Source organism: Myxocyprinus asiaticus, chromosome 8, assembly GCF_019703515.2.
Source record: "Myxocyprinus asiaticus isolate MX2 ecotype Aquarium Trade chromosome 8, UBuf_Myxa_2, whole genome shotgun sequence".
Lineage (NCBI taxonomy): Eukaryota > Metazoa > Chordata > Actinopteri > Cypriniformes > Catostomidae > Myxocyprinus > Myxocyprinus asiaticus.
Window position 1 is genome coordinate 1,963,231 of NC_059351.1, and position 15,056 is coordinate 1,978,286.

The window sequence follows — 15,056 nt, forward strand, 5'->3', positions numbered from 1 at the left end:
AAATAAGCATCAGTACTGTATGTTTAGTATCAATCAGTTGCTGACCATTTAAATAAAGAATAAATAAAAATACAATAAATAGCTAAATAAACATCAGTACTGTTTTAATGCTTCAGTCAATTATTGGCAGGTTGAAAAACAAGAAGCATTTACACCTGCCGAGTCAAGAGATAAACAGCGGCAGCGGTGTTACACCATATTCTGCTATACAAGTTCAGGGGAAACTATCAACAGTGGAAAACCAGACTTTTAAATATTACATTTTGTAAATGCAATGACTGGAATTGTTTGTTTGAAGGGGGTACCAAACTGTGAATCCTGAACAAAACAGTTTGGTGAATACATGTTTACACATTAGCTTCCACTCAGCTAACAAGCAATGAAAGTAGCTACGTGGTTAGCTAGTTAGCTATAAGCTCGTTGTCACAGAGAGTAAAAGATGGACCAGCATTGCGTCTCGCCAACTAGGTAACAACGTAGCGTGAAATCAACGCTCAGACACAATCCACCACCGCACCGTTGTCTGCTGAGCTGCTAAAAGATGCTCTGATGTTTACCTTTCAATCTGCTACATTACTGACTGCACTGACAAACTATAGCTGGCTAAAAACAAACAGACATGAGTGACATGGTTGTCAGGGACAAGGTTAACGTTATATTAGTAATATTGAAAAGGGAAACTGATGGGGTCATTGTTTATTAACTTTCCAGTATGTAATTCACAAACTAGTTAGGAACTTACCAAGAAGACACAGCTCAGCACCGCCCTGTCTGCAGAGCCACCGTCAGCTCAGCTCTGTAAACAATGGAGTCGGAGCGCGCTCTGCTGGACAAACTATGTTATGACACCAATTCTAAAGCATTGTTTTCTGCATTATATGTTCTGAAAGAAAGTTTTCATATCTGCGCTTATCGGTAAACATATACGGCGATACGATATATTGTTGAAAGGCTAATATCGACCGATAATATCGGTGGACCGATATATCGGTCGGGCACTAGAGGCAACGCAATGTCTTATTTTAAAGACAACCCCTTCTTGCAGTCTCATTGTGTTATTCTTGGCTTGTTTACCTGCCTTCAATACTGAATCAGTGTTGCAGTCTGTGACACTCAGAAATTGACTGAAATGATTAATGACTAAACCCATTTAACTTTTATCTTCGTTAAAGCTACACTATGTAACAGTTTTTGTTAAAAAATTAAATATTAATGAGAGAGTGCAACAAAAATCCCTTTTCCAAACCATGGCTTTACCCAAATACACTTTGACAAAAATATTTTAGAGCTGTCGGGACAATTCTGCAGGAAATTGCATACATACGTCATTCGCCCGTGCATGTTGATGTCATATCCATACACAGAAAAAATAAGCTCCGGCTACTGTAGCACGTGTATGGTGTGGGAGTAGCGTGAAGCTGAAAGTTTGTTGTCACAACGAATGTAAAAAATTGACCGTGGATCTTTCAAAACTGCAAACCTCTGGAGAATCACCGGTTGTAAAAACAAAGAAACCCTTAACAGAGCAGAGTCTTCAAGCAAAAAGGGAAAGCAACAGAGTTCGTAATAAAACCCGAATTTACATCGGCTTGGCTTTTCAGAGGTGGCAACAAATCCGAGATCTGAAAGGATTTAAAAGTGACCCAGAGATGGCTTTTTTTCTTACTCAACTGGTAAGATATTTTATTGATATGGTTTACATGTAGTTGTGTAATCACACACACACACACAAGTCTGCGTGTGTGTAGTGAAATACAATAATTATACTATAATCGGTGCAGAACATTTCACTTGCTAGCACACGTGTATTTTTCTTTATAATGGCAATAATTTAAATAAATCCTTTAGTCCTAGGCTTGTCAAGGACATGTGAGTCTTGAAATGATGTTGACCACTGGTTGGTAACAATGATAATCTATAAATTAGTTACTACCGTGGTTGGCCAGAATATCCTGCAATTATATAAACTTTAAAACGTTTGACCTTATCAGACTAGCAATCGTTATGTATAATGTTAACGAACATTGCCTAACTTTTGTAACGTCATTTATTTCAAAACATCAATGTTTCCTATAAGTCAAAATAACAGCAGGAGATATGGCACTTACCTGCTTAGATGACATGTCTTCGGATATCCATCTTTTCCTTCCTTTATTTATTTGTCCATTAGCTCTGATAAGATGTCCTGTATCCATGTGTACGCCGGTGCCTCGAACCACATTCATCCGCGCAGAAGAGCAGAGCCGAAGCACAACCAAAACAAAGTTCTTCCGCAAGACGCATGCAGTTTTTTTTTTTTGTAAATGGCACCTTTTCAAATGCCGCCACCCTGCCCAATTCGGAGAACCATTCTTGAAATGAGGAAGCACCTTTTGACTTCCATCCTCTAAGAATTATCTGTCTGCCAGTGACTTCATTTTAACTGTCCAGAGAACCGCAGAATTTCCCATTTTTTACACAATAATAAATCATGGGACATCGACAATAAAACATGCTTTAATATAATAATGTCATATTTATGCCAAGTTACTTGGCGATATGAAATTTTAGTTTTGGGCTTTGTAACAGCTACACTCAAAATGCTATGCAATTCACTGGCTGTTGAATAAAAAGTTGTTTCCTGTTTCTGAAATTGGGTCTTTAAGAGACCCATCAAATGCCATCACTTATTAGTAGACCTGATCTTGAAGAACCGATAACAAAGTTGTTGAAATCTAAAGTAGGAAAGTGAATATTGTTCTTGAAATATTGGTCAAATCGATTATCGGTCTATCTCTGCTTGTATGTTGTTTTGTCTTTAGAGACCCACCATATGCTGCCACGTAACGGTATTCTTCAATACCGAGTTGATAGCAGATTAGTAGAAATCTGTTAGAAATGGCTAGAAATCTCTATAGTATGTTGTGTTCTCCATATAAATGTGATTTGGTAAAAGTGCACATGATTTTGCTGTGCCGCTGTTGGGAGTGTCAGGTCATGAATCTTCCATACAAGCGTGTACTTGTGCCTCAATGTGCAGGTGTTCGGATGACTCAGATTCACTGCAGAATATTGGCACAGTCACTCTAATAAATGGCAAATAATGATCCCCCCTCTGTTCTTGGCTCACTTGAGCTGCCGCAAACCACTCGTTTTCATGCTGGCAACAACATGTGTGCTTTCATGCCAGACAGAATACCAGCTGACTCTTAGACTGAAGCTACCCATTCATGGAAGATTGGCACATGTGATTAATCAAGGGAAACCAAGCTCATTGGGCCTTCTGCTCATTTTGGCCATAGAGACATTTACCTGCAGCAATCTTTAAAGTTGTGCGGCTGTAAGAGGTTCCTGCAGCACACTCACCTTTTGGTATGTCAGTGGTTCCTCTAGTTTCGATACAGCTTTTCATTCTGTTGTGTTATGTTCAATCCACATCGTAACTTGGGATTTATTAAAACCATTCTAAGTCGTTTTGAAAATCAATAGGTGTCTTTCTTAAATTGACCTTGCATGTCTGTATTATTAAACACTTTTTTTAATCTGCATTCAGCACATTTGCTACATCCGTCTAAAGGTCATTTGAAGTAGTTTCTGTGAACGTGAAATCACCCAACAGAACTTTCCCGCACAGTTGCTTTTGCACATGGGTTACTGCTTTCGTTTGGCAGTAGTTCAGGAAATTGATAACGCTCACCTGGAACAATGGGTGATGTGTAGTTAAAACAATGGTGTAATTTTTTGGAGCTGTTGCCACCTTCTGTCTGGACTTCTTGAAATTATTAAATATAACTAGTCTATTAGTTGTGTTTGCTAAGGCTAAGTGCCACTCACATTTTCGTCAGGGAATTTATTTTATTTTATTTTATCGTCATTACTAACCTTACTTTTATCGTTGTCGCTTTATTTTCTTTCATGCATCCATTCTCACTCATTTATAGAGTAATCTGGAGGTCTCTGTCTCTCAGAAAAATCCACACTCGAGACTTTGGATCACACTGGATTGGTAGCTGACACAGTGAAAAGCAATATTCATAAATAATGTACACAGAACACAGCACGATCTTTCACCTCTTGTCTCATTCTCTCTGCAGAAAAACTATAGGCCATCCTATCTGTAAAGCTATAATCTGAAACTCAAAGAGTCACTGCTTTAAAGCTGCAATTTTGATCATCCAATTTGGAACTGGGCTTTAATGTATGGCTAAAATTCTGTAATCGGATTTAAAGTTTTTACTATTTATTGAATCTTGCTTGGTCTAAAGGCAGGCAGAGAAGAATCAACCAAACATGGCACTTTTATGGAAGAGTAGTTTAAGCAATAATCACTTTATTTATTTTATTTTTATCCCCTTTTCTTCCAATTTGGAATGCCCAATTCCGACTACTTAGTAGGTCCTCGTGGTGGCGCGGTTACCTCAATCCGGGTGGCGGAGGACAAGTCTCAGTTGCCTCCGCTTCTGAGACCGTTAGTCTGCGCATCTTATCACGTGATTCATTGTGCATGACACCGCGGAGACTCCCAGCATGTGGGAGTCTCTGCGATCCACGAACAACTTACCACACACCCCACTGAGAGCGAGAATCACTAATCACGACCACTAGGAGGTAACTCCATGTGACTCTACCCTCCCTAGCAACCAGGCCAATTTGGTTGCTTAGGAGACCTAGCTGGAGTCACTCAGCACATCCTGGATTCGAACTCGCGACTCCAAGGGTTGTAGTCCGGCCCCCGCAATAATCAATTCTAATACTGCTGTTGTCACATGTTGTATCATTTAAAGTGAATGGTTTCCATCATTGGACTTGATTTGTCAACGTCAAGACATCTTTGCAATGTTTTAAAGCAATGTTCGGGGTTCAATGCAAGTTAAGTCAATGCCCAGCATCTGTGGGATGCTCTTAATTAACACAGAACATAATTGACATCCCTGGGTTTGTAAAAACAAGCAATATATGTACATGCATGCAGTAAAGCAAGTATAATAGAAGTATATGGGGCAAGTAACTGCACCTCAGTAAAGTTTCAAACAGAGTGTCAAATACAGTTCCAAAATATATCCGCAAGATTTCTATTCATGTCACCATGAGACAAGTGTGATAAAATCTTTCTTTCCAAACTTTGTGCAGGCCTATATTGAATCTTTTAACTCTTGATCCTGTAAACCCCTAATTTTAACACAAAACATGCAAGGAAATCAGCAAAGGACATGAAAGAGACATGACGTTTATTTCTGCTTAGTAATAATTACATGGGGTACACTCCACCCACAGTAATATTCGGTAACTGAGAACTAGACTTTCATCCATCTAGAACAGTATTTACACCAATAGAATGACAATAAAGACAACCCCACAATATACATTGATGTAAAGAATTAATTTAAATGCTTTAACAAAAAGACAAGCCACACATTTCTGATTTCAAACCTTCCAGAATGCCCCATATTCTTCCTTTGTAAGTGCATTACTGTACAAACAACATTTGTTTTTAGTAGGGCTGCAACGGTACATGTATACTCGCCGAACCGACAGGATACATGGCCTTCGGTACGGTACACATAGTCACACGAATGATTACATACAGTATCTTAGTTTGCATGAAACCAATATTAAAACAATATATAACGATCAACATAAATTGCATAGAACTAAAATGAAAAAAGATTGCAGAGCAACACGGGACCGCACGGAACCAAAACTTAAAAACAGAGCGCCACACGGTACACTAGAAACTGCAGATCAGATAAATGCATGTGAAGTTTATACTAGCTAGCTCACTGTTTTTCCAACTGAGATGGAACGAAACAAAATATAAATATGTCGGACTTAAATAAGCTAGAGATTGAAGACCCACCGCCGTCTCTAAAATCTGTTGTTTGGGAGCATGATGGTTTCACAGTAAACTACAGTAATACTGGGCAACGAGTACTGAACAGGACAAAGGCTGTGTGTCGGCTCTGTTTCTCTGAAGTCAGGTATGTCTCAGGAAGCACGTCTAACATGATGACTCATTTGCAGCGACATCATCCACATGTCTCTTTTTTTTTTTTCACCCAATTTGGAATGCCCAATTCCCAGTGCGTTTTTAAGTCCTCGTGGTTGCCTCAATCCGGGTGGCGGATGATGAATCCCAGTTGCCTCCGCATCTGAGACCATCAACCCACGCATCTTATCACGTGGCTTGTTGAGCGCATTGCCACGGAGACATAGCGTGTGTGGAGGCTTCACGCCATCCACCGCGGCATCTGTGCTCAACTCACCACGCGCCTCACCGAGAATGAACCACATTATAGCAACCACGAGGAGGTTACCCCATGTGACTCTACCCTCCCTAGCAACCGGGTCAATTTGGTTGCTTAGGAGACCTGGCTGGAGTCACTCAGCATGCCCTGGGATTCAAACTAGTGAACTAGCGAACTCCAGGGGTGGTAGCCAGCGTCTTTTACCACTGAGCTACCCAGGCCTCCCACATGTGTCTCGAGTTTACGGGAACAAATAATAAACAGACTGTGCAAGTGAGTCTCGCCACGGCGTTCAAGCAGTCCCTTGCTGCAAGCTCAGACAGAGTTAAAGTGATAACGAATGCCATAGGAGTATTTACATTGCTGCAGATATGCGACCATACTCAGTCACTGAGAACACAGGATTTAAGCATCTGCTTAACGTGCTTAAGCCCCATTATAAACTTGAAAGTTGAGTGATAAGTACAAGTGGTGAGCTGAAAAGATAAATATAAGAGGCTCTTAAGTTTTGTATTGTAATTTCATTGAAGAAATATGCATGTAAACAATTTGGTTAACAGGTTATCTAGAAATTTTCACTGTATTTTGAAGTGCTCACGATAACAATATTGTGCATGTTAATTATCACAGTATACCTTATTGAATATCGGCAAATGTCTACAGTACACACTCCAAAGATACAGTCAGAAAGAGGGTACAGGACACCGCAGTGTTTTGGATGTTTCGCTTATCGAAACCGGAGAGTTCACAGCAGACGGGGCTCCCAGTGCGACGCCGCAAATAGAAACAAAGTGATCGACAAAATGTCCCATTGCTTGTCACGGCTGATTAGGACAAAAACTCTGATTAACATGGAACAGATACCTTACGTGTCGTTTAGTGTCTGGTTACAACACAAAGTGACAGTGGCTTCCTCAGCCTCTTCCATCACTGTTTGTTTTCCGAACACTCCGGTTCAAACAAATAAGGCTGGGCATAGAAATGCATCTCTTCTTTGATTACAAACTCTTCAGACATGTTTTGTAAGTTCTGTTCTCTGGTTTGTGTGCAGCTGTGTTGTGTTCTGTTGTAACTATCGCTTTGACGGTCGTGTTTAGACAAACAAAACAAGTTTTCACTTCAGTGGCCCTTCTCACGGGCGGGGCTGTGCATTCAACAGTCATTGATGATTTTCACTAAATAATGCATTCGATTTCAGTTTGTTTCTCACCAAAACGTATCGTATGCCTTCAAAACAAGGCACGACTAGCATACAATAATTAATTAGACTTCTGAATACTTTTGCATTCTTTTGAAGCTTGAAGAGGTGGTCACCATACAGTAAACTGCCATTGGCATCACTGAGCACAACATAATTTCAAAATTGCTCTCTGTATTAAGAAAAAGAAAACAACAAATTTTCATTTTTGGGTGAACTGTCCCTTTAAGGCTCTTTGTGGCTTGATTGCTTTTCAATAAACTAAGATTATTGCAGTGTCCTAATGCATTATACAAAAAATGTGCTGGATGCTGCAACTCTTTGATTTCATTATGCTAGTCTGATGAAGTACCACTGCCAAGACTTTTCCCTTTGTTTCATGCTATTTCTGATCTTGCCATGGTTGGGAGAATGAATGTGTTTCTGTCTGTGTGGGCCTTTGTTGATTTGGTCTTTTTACTCGGGCAACAAGGCTAAAGATTCCACAGAGAATACAGTGAGTACAATGAATCACAGTGTCAAGGCTCCTTATAGTGAAGCTCTACATTTGTTTGTGAGGAGTTTTACTTCAGAACACCATTCTGATGTGGCATGCAGGTGTAATAGGTCTTTTGAAAGTGAGATAAGAGAGTGCATCTTAAAGGTGCAGTATGTAACAATTTTCATGTAATATTCTCCTTTTTTTGCCAATGTGTGAACGGCTTGTAACGCAACTTATAAAATGAGCCCTTTCCGGACTTCCTAGGTTGCCTATTATAGCCTGTAGATTGGTTTTCATGCGAAGGGAGCGGGTCAGTTTTGCCGGGAAAATCCAAAGGATGTGACGTTTATGCGCATTACCGAGAGCCTTGCCTCAATGCTTCTCTTCTGCTATTCAACAGCGACACCAAACTGCAACACTAGATAACGTTATCTTAGAGATGGAATCCAGCAAACGTCCGGCTCCCAGCACAACACCGACTCCTACACAAACTCAGAGTAAGCCAAAAAAAAACAAAAACATTTATCTACTGAGTCCCATCTGGCTAAGCGGGAACGTGATCGTGGTCGAGCGAAAACTAGAGTGAACATCGGCAGGGCATTTGATTCCTGGAGGGACCTTCGTTCGGTTTTGTGGATCAAAACCGACCCTGAATTGGCGTTCTTCTTATTGGACAGGTAAGATTACATAACTGCAAAGCATGTGAAATATAGTGTCATAAGGATTGATCTGTGTCATTTTAGATAACTTCATCTTGCCTGCTAACGCTGACGAATTGCAAGCTACCTTCCTTCATAACTTTCAAATAATTTCAACGATCTTCTCTTTATAGTAAAGTCAGGTATACAGGATAAATTTAAGCAAATACGCTGGTTTCTTGATCGTAGTACAACATATGACATACAAAACATACAATAGTGCAACATAACAGTGCAACAGTAAACTGTCTGGTATAGTTCGGTAGTATGTAGCTGTATGTGTGTATCAGTATGCTATGTTAGCTGATAAGTAGTTTTAGTTCAGTCTCAAAGTTTGTAGTAAAACAATCATAACTGTGTCATTTTAATTATGCTACCTCATCTGTCAGCATGGTACTGGTGAATCACGTTCAGTCTCTTTGTACGTTACATCATTATTTTGGCCGATGCTCGCTCGCTCGCGTCCCTATGGAGTGTGTGCACGAGCGCAAGCAACAGATAGCTGGCTGCAGTTCACTTAACGGCCACAGGTGTCACTAATAACAAGGGTTTCTGAATCTTACATACTGCTCCTTTAAGCTAGCATCACATCACCTCTTTTTTCCCTCTGATTTTAAGTTGTAAACTTCATTTAGATAGTTGCTGGCCAGTAGGTGGGAGTTGGCGTTAATAACTTGACTGCCTCAACTGCCTGCTGAGTTAATAGCTCTAGCGACTGGAAAAGCACTTCCATTGTGTTTGAAAGAATCATATCTTTTCAGATATTTCAGACTTTTCAAGTCATAAGGAGTCAGTATGTCTGTTACCCTTCCATTCTGATTCGGTGAATGTGGCAAATTTCAGCAAAACAGTCAGTAGGTGTGACACCCTCGCCCAAAATCGAGTTGTTTTGAGTCACCTAGTGAGACACCATTTAACATAAATTCACTTTCTTTAAAGGAATAGTTCACCCAAAAATTAAAATTCTCTTTTCATCATTTACTCACCCTCATGCCATTGGAAGAAGATTTTTAGAAGAATATTTCTGCTCTGTAGGTCCATACAATGCAAGTTTGAAGGCCCAAAAAGCACATTAAATTAATCCATAAGACTCCACTGCTACATCCATATCTTCAGAAGTGATATGATAGGTGTGGGTGAGAAACAAATCAATATTTAAGTCCTTTTTTTTTTTTACTGTAAATCTACACTTTCACATTCAGCCACCTACTGGTCAGGGCTGGTCAAAGGTGGACATTAATAGTCAAAAAGGACTTAAAAATTGATCTTTTCCTAACCCAAACCTATCATATCGTTTGTAAAGACATTGATTTAACCACTGGAGTCATATGGATTACTTTTATGCTGGCTTTATATCCTTTTTGGACCTTCTGAGTTCTGGTCACCATTCACTTGCATTGTATGGACCTACAGAGCTGAAATATTCTTCTAAAAATCTTCATTTGTGTTCTGCTGAAGAAAGAAAGTCATACACATCTGGGATGGCATAAGGATGGGAAATGATGAGATAATTTAAATTTTTGGGTGAACTATCCCTTTAATGCAAAATACTGTACATCTCATTGCTAAATGTAGTACATATGTTGTCTCCTGGAATGGAGCCATGAGAGTGAAATATTGTGGTCTAAAGCGAGGCATCTTAAGTGATCACATTCCCATTTTGACAGTAAGTGCTTTTATATCACTTTTTTGTTCTGCTCATTTTCGCTCCGCTATGGCTTTTTGATGTACCTCCTAGTGGTAGGCCAATAATATCAGTAGCTCAGAGTCTAGTTCCAGTTCCTTACACATGACTCCAAAGCTCATTGGTCGCTGTTTTTCTTTAATCACTTTTTTGCAGAGTTCATTTGCACACTCTGTGAAGGGCTTCATAGGAATACATTGTTACATTGCACAGTCCCAGCAAACAGTGTTAGTCTTTTAAGCCTTACAGGTCCATTTCTCTCTTTCTCACTTGGTCACTTGGTCACTCTCTCTTTAACACGTAAGCTGTCTCTACTTCCCTAGCTTTCTATCTTTTGACAAACCCCTCCCCCAAATCTTCCTTATCCAACCATGTAGTTTCAGAAGCAGTTGTTCTTCCCCTCCCTCTGAGTCTGCACCTTGAGATGATAATTGCAGTTCATTTCTAGCCTGCTGGAGCTGAGGACCTCCTTGCATGTCCTCTGCACGCTTGGCTGATCACACCTGACTTCCTGAATACTGAGCAGGAAGACTCGCTCTATTGCAATGACCACATCTTGTCATGGAAGCAGCTGTTGTGGTGTGAAAAAGTGAATCACGATTTAACTCATTTTTCAAAAGAACCAGTATAGACTCGTCTATAAAGTGGCAAAGTGACTATGTTTGGTCACTTCACAAACTGAAGCTGCTTTTGAAATTGCAGAGCCTTAAATTGCATAATGTCTGTGCTACTAGCATCACTAAAGAGAATAGCAAAAATGTGTATTCAGAAAGGTTTCTTGAACACCTCCTCCGTCTGCAGTTGGTCAGTTACTTTAAATAAATCCTTTTAATGAGGGGAATACAGTACCAATAGTTGTCTATCCACATTAAGCTGGGAACAATTAAAAAATTACACACATCACCTTGATCACAAATTTTGTTCACAAATGGTTGCTTTGTACTTTATATACCTGTAAGGCAGAGGCCCCTCTTGATATCGGATATGGTGAAAAGTGATTCGCACTGATTGTTATGCTTGTCTATTTATAGTTCCCTGGCTGGTTGCCTGGAGCTACTGTACATGTTTTGCCCAACCCTCATACCACTGTACCTTAAAATATCATCTTTCCTTGCCTTTCTTAGCCAGTGCGGTGATCTCTTCAGTGGAATCTCTTTATCAGCAGCCATATTATTCACCAACGAGTCAGACAATTTGCATATCTCTCACAGGACCCACGAGAGCCCTGCCCATTTGCTAATCAGATTAGATGATTGAGATTAAGTGAGGGAGCTCAATACTTTTGTGAGATAAGGTTAGTATGGAGATGAACTCGAAAATGTTGAGATCGGAAGCATTTAGGAAGCTGGATAGAATGTGTTTGTGCTAAAGGTGGTTTGCTCATGGTTAGCTAGTATCTGTTATTTCTTTCCCACTTTGCCTGCAGCGAAATGTTGATCTATCTTTGTTATCATTGACTTTAATTGCTTGGCAATTTAAAGTAATTTTTGTAATTTTCTGCTTCCAAATTGTGGCTTAGAAGGCTGAATGCATGATATTGAGGAAAAGTACGATACGCGGTAAGTTGTTGGATAAAGCGGTATGTGACATGCAATGTGATAATCCTATGCTGATGTCATTGGAGTGTGTGGAACATCAGAAACCCCACCACACAAATATATTGCAGTTTGAGGAAAAAAAGGACTGTTTATTCCAGAGATCGCTATATATATATATATATGCACCGATCAGCCACAACATTAAAAGCACCTGCCTAATATTGTGTAGGTCCCCCTCGTGCCGCCAAAACAGCACCAACCCGCATCTCATAATAGCATTTAGAGATTATATTCTTCTCTCCACAATTGTACAGAGCGGTTATCTGAGTTACCATAGACTTTATCAGTTCAAACCAGTCTGGCCATTCTCCGTTGACCAGGGCTCCAGACTAAAAAAATGACTTAGGAGCTATTGGCTCCCAAATTGAAACATTAAGGAGCCAAATTACTGTTAAGTCGCCAAATCACAGAATTGCTCGATTTAGATAGAAAGCAGAAGAAAATGAAGACGGCTGATAACCCATTAATAGGAGGTTTAATAAACAGTATTTATAGTTGAGAAGATAATTGATTCATGAAAAAGATCCAGTTCAACAGAGTGATTTGTTCACGACTCTTGCGCTGGGTTTGTTGTTGAGTGCGGTGCAAAGTGGTGCGAGACACACTGGTTGTGTGCACTATAAAGATGTATTCAGTAACTCACAAGTTAGCATCTGATGAAACCGCATATGAACGCACACAACCTGACTGTGGCCAGTGGCGACTAGATTTTAAATTATTGTCGCAATCAAATATATTTGGTCACATTTGCGACCATTTTAGTCGCAGTCTAGATATCTTTATACCTGTTGACCTCTTTCATCAGCAAGGTATTTCCATCCACAGAACTGCCACTCACTGGATATTTTTTGTTTTTGGCACCATTCTGAGTAAATTCTAGAGACTGTTGTGTGTGAAAATCCCAGAAATACTCAAACCAGCCCGTCTGGCACCAACAATCATGCCACGCTCCAAATCACTGAGATCACATTTTTTCCCCATTCTGATGGTTGATTTGAACATTAACTGACGCTCCTGACCCATATCTGCATGATTTTATGCACTGCAGTGTTGCCACATGATTGGCTGATTAGATAAATCGCATGGATGATTGATGATGCCAGATGGGCTGGTTTGAGTATTTCTGTAACTGCTGATCTCCTGGGATTTTCACACACAAGACTCTAGAATTTACTCAGAGATATATATATATATATATATATATATATATATATATATATATATATATATATATATATATATATATATATATCTATATGTATCATTTGTTAAAAAATGCCTTTCCAAAAAAAAAACAAAAAAAAAAACGGGTACACAGTGGATGGGTACAATGTGAATACGAAGAAGGCAGTGTTTTATGTATTTGTTTGTTTTTTGGCTGAAGTGGAAAAAGGTCTGAGTTTGGTTCTTTTTCAGAGTTCTCAACTGTAAAGCCTTAAAGAGTGGCATTAGGGCCTGTTTACACTTGGCCACTTCATGCGTTTTCACTGATCGGATAGCTATCCGATCATGAAAAGACCAGGTATAAATGCCATCCGGAACGCATTCAAGACGTATTGCAATCCGATCGCTCAAACCACTTCAGGAGGTGATTTGAGACGCATTCCAGACGAAACTGGTCAAGTGTAAATGCATCTGGCTGTTCAAGACGCAAATGTAAACTTTACTCCACCCAAACAGCGCTATGTCAACATAGGGAAAATGTTAAATATAACAGCTATTATCGAGTATTTGCATAGGGCTTGCGGCGCACAATAAATAATAACAAATTAAGAAACGGATGCACGTTGTAGGAAAGACGGGACTTTTTTTCTTGACTGAAAATAAACACTGGCAATGAGCGCAGCTTATGCGATTGACGCATCTTGCCTACGAGAAGCCCAGATCGAGGTGGGGAAATACACAGCGCGCACGCAAACAGAGACACGCGCACTGTTCAAAGTCAGTTGGAATCAAATCTTTTAAATGTTCTGCCCGGCATTAGCATAATCAGGGACGTTTACTCCGTGTTATTTGCATATAGCACGGGAATTTAAGAACGGATTTATATCCATTTGGCGGAGAGCACATTGATGTGGTCAAGTATAAACGGAATGAGCTTATTCGATTGGATAGTAATCCGATCAGTAAAAACGCATGAAGTGACCCAATGTAAATAGGCCCTTAGTCTTTATATTGGTAGAAGAGAATGGGCAAAACATTACCAAATTTTGGTCAAAAGGATTCACTTACTAGTTATTTGTTTGTCATATCGCAGTTCAAATTGCAATCACAATAGTTTTCAAAATAAAAGCAATATGACTATATCATGCATGACTCCCTCCGCTGCTAACACAAAATCCTGTAGGAAACACTGTTAATCACTTTACCTTTTGTTACATTGTAACCTGGTTTTCTTCATTAAAATAGCCAAGGAAGCTGCAATGGTGTTAAATCACAAGCAAACAATAGATTGCTGTATTATCAGATTACTATATCACAAAATTTTTAATTCAGCAAGTGGCACCAACTTATGTTTTTTTTTTTATTTATCTAAATTACAAAGTTTTTAAAGGCATTTTAATGCAATTTTGTGTGAAAATGTCAACTTTTGTCAGCAAGAGAAAAGTCAATTTTTTTATTTATTTTTTTAATAATGGCTTGTATTGCTGACAAAACCAATATTACAGTTAAACTGTAAAAACAAATACTGGTGTGTATATGCAATGCATTAACAGTTGCACTATAAGAACAGTTAGGTTTGGGTCATTAACTTTGCCCATGCATCCATAATGCACGGAAATGTGATTGTTTTTGTTTTTATAAAGAACATTATTGTGTTCGGGATGAAATATCCTGGCAATAATGAATAATATGCCAATAATAATAGTTATATTATGTTATAACAGTTCACAGGTTAGTTCTCTGCTACCCCAGCTTTTAATCAGAAGAATCCCAAATTAATATCCTGTGCACATATTATGCATACTGCGATAATAGTTTGAGCTAGTAGTATGCCATTTTTAATAGTATTAGACGCTACAAATCCAGATGTAGCTAACACTGGTATGTGAGTAACCGGAGGCAGTCCAGTTGCTGAGATGAGTGGGAGGAGGAGAGATGGAGGGAGGGGCTTCCAGAGCTGGTGTTCATCGAGATGCTCGGAAGAGTGCAGTGTGTCAGAGTGAGGAAGA

General features: G+C 39.4%; 1 protein-coding gene across 2 annotated transcripts in view; it reads left to right on the forward strand.

Annotated features, from left to right (window-relative positions):
• LOC127445159 (F-box/WD repeat-containing protein 7-like) overlaps positions 1–15,056 on the forward strand; it is a 196,506-nt gene that overhangs the window by 46,441 nt on the left and 135,009 nt on the right. The window lies entirely within an intron of this gene.